Source organism: Nicotiana tomentosiformis, chromosome 3 (assembly GCF_000390325.3).
Source record: "Nicotiana tomentosiformis chromosome 3, ASM39032v3, whole genome shotgun sequence".
Classification (NCBI taxonomy): Eukaryota; Viridiplantae; Streptophyta; class Magnoliopsida; order Solanales; family Solanaceae; genus Nicotiana; species Nicotiana tomentosiformis.
In genome coordinates, this window is record NC_090814.1 from 8,698,579 (window position 1) to 8,701,405 (window position 2,827).

The 2,827-nt window shown below is 34.8% G+C and overlaps 1 pseudogene; it reads left to right on the forward strand.

Moving 5' to 3' along the window:
* Positions 1 to 530: 530 nt before the first annotated feature.
* On the forward strand, positions 531 to 1,971 carry LOC104107857 (NAC domain-containing protein 46-like; annotated as a pseudogene).
* The last annotated feature ends 856 nt before the right edge of the window (positions 1,972 to 2,827 follow it).

Genomic DNA, 2,827 nt, shown 5'->3' on the forward strand with positions numbered 1-2,827 from the left:
GAGGAAAATTGAATTACCGTTATAGTAACAGTCTAATTTGGATTAATTAATATTGTGTTAATATTAACAAATAAATTTGGTCCAAATAATTAATTAATCAATCAGATCATTTGACCGAATCCGAAGCCAAAGCCGAGCCGAGGAGCGATGATGACAAACTTGCCTTCTTCTCAACTTTTTAAGAGCTAGAAGAAGTGCAGTTGTAAATATACCCATCAAAACTCTTTTCCTCCTCCAATATGGGACAATGTCCCTTTGTCAAAGAGGAAAATTCAAAAATTTTATTTTCCCTCCATTTCCCATTCACTCTATTTTAAGCTCTAAAAAACTTAAACCCAACATTGAGAAGATGAAACATTAGAGGTATCAATTATTCTTAGGTCTTGAGAAGAGAAAACATTAAAGGGGTCATGTTTTTTAGCTTTATAAAATAATTATTGAGTGTTGAGATACTTACTTGATGCCGCATCGAAAATCTTTATATCTATAACTGTTTTTGGATCCGAAGGAGTGCCTAGATGTTGTTCTTCCTGTAAGGATGGCTGCTTCTCTAGAGTATGAGGGGGTAAAAATGCCGTTCAATTTTTTATGGGTATTTTAGTAAATTTAACGTTACAACTTAGGGTCTATGATTAGTTTCTTAAAAGGAGCCTTAGCTGTTTTTTGCGTGTAAAATAACACCTTGTCATAGTTTCCAAAACGGGATCAAGATTCTGTAGTTCAGAATACGCTGTTTCTTCTTCTTGTATGTTCTTCCTAGTTCTGTTTCATTCTCAATCAAGAAAGTTTTTTGTGTCATTCTCACTCATTCAAGAAAGTTTTTGTTTTCAAAGTCTTCAAAGAAAGAACGGAACCCATGGAGAATAATCCTCAATTTCGTCCCTCTGACACTGATCTGATAATGCAATTGTTGAAATTTGTGGCTGGAAAATGCTTACCAACTGAAGAATTGATTGGCTTTGCAGATGTTTACAGCAATGAGCCATGGCAATTAATTGGAGGCATGAGTTCCAAGAAAACCCATTACTTTCTCACCCAATTGAAGAAGAAGAAGCCCACTGATGCCCGATTCAACAGAACTACTGGTAATGGGACTTAGACACAGCAGAATAAAGGCAAGAAAATTCTTGATGAGGATGATAGTCTCATTATTGGGTATAAAATAAGCTTGACTTACAAACACAAGAAAGACTCCTCTTTGAATGGCCGCTGGTTGATGATGGAGTGTTTCTTGGCTGACTATCTTCTTCGGGAGTTGAAATCTGACGAAGCTAAAGAGTTTGTAATCTGTGCGATTAAGAAGAACCCCAGATCAGAAATCAGAGGAAACAGTATTGCTTCTATTGTAGAGTATAAGAGGTTCATTGATCGTGTCTTGCAAGAAGGGGTTCATCTCCAAACCCCTTCAGAACAGAGTACTATGATTTTGTCTAAGTTGGAGAGTACCTCGTCTGATGTTTTCTCTATGGGACAACTAGAATCAAAAGATGGAATGTTGGTTATTATAAATCAGACTGATTCTGATGAATTCTTTGGAATGGTGAACGTGGAAAATCAAGAATGGTATTATCAGGAAGGTGATGAGGAGGAAGTTGATTGGGAATCTATATTGGATTTTGGGGATCATGGTTCAGTGCAGAATGACTTGCTTTACTAATTCTGGAAAATTGAAGCTTGGTAGATTTTTGAAAAGGGTATTTTTATTCTTGAGTTTCTTTGAATTAGGGTATTTTTGATAACTTTTTTAAATTAGGGTACTTTTAACTGGGATATCTGTGAAATCTTAGGAGCATGATTCTGACATTGACTTATTAGATATTTAGATTATGTTGGTCGTAGAATAACAACCAACACATTTTTCATCATCGATTTTGTGCAATGTAGATGATGTTGTCATTTTCTTTGTGACTCTTAGAGTTCATTCTTATTGTTTATAATGAAAAGTTCAATTATGAGAGATGCTCTTTTTTATTTTGCTTTTGCTCACTTGTCGATGTCCTGTTTCTTTGATCTGTTTGACATTTTCTCTTGATGTTCTGTTTTATGTTTTGCTGTTTAAAGAATTATGTTGTTTCACTATTTTTGGGTTGTTGGTAAAGGATCACTCTTCTTATGATCTGTAATATCAAGTTGCTAAAAATAAGACAACAACAGCAAATAAGAGCAAGGCACCATTGCTTTCACTCCAGGTAATTCACCTTTTGTTTCTTTTTGTAGTATTAATTTCAGGCATCTTGCTATCTTTCTACATGTTATGCTATTCTTTCAACCAAAGACTCACCCAGCAAAGACAAAAATACTGTATTCTTTTTTACATCTTTCAAAAATCCTGTACAGCTTTCCCAGTGGAGCAAGCTACAGAACATTGGAAACTCAAAAGAAATAACCAATAGAGAAAGATTTAATGCACTCGCGGTAAGCGCATAGAGTTTTATTGATAATCTCAATGAGCTTGTAACTCAAAAGGCTTAGACATAGAAGAGTTATCTGCTCTTCTGTTTTCTTGTTTTATTTTCTTAATTCCATTGGATATGTGGGCAAATTTATTTACGTTGGATTTATATGTAATGAAGTGGTATTATGCAAAAACAACAGCAAATAAGAGAAGTTGAACTAATTTAATGCCTGAAGAAAAAGTTCCATTTGTAGCAATGACAGTAGGAGGCTTGAAGAAGAGTCTAGAGGAGTAAAAACTGAATGTGCTGATTGACTATTGATGTCGAGCCAATGCAATTTTTGGCCTCTGAAAGTAATACTTCCTCAAGTTCACACTCCATTAACAACTCGAATTCAACAGTTGCTCAGTTATGCATGTTGTGTTACCTAA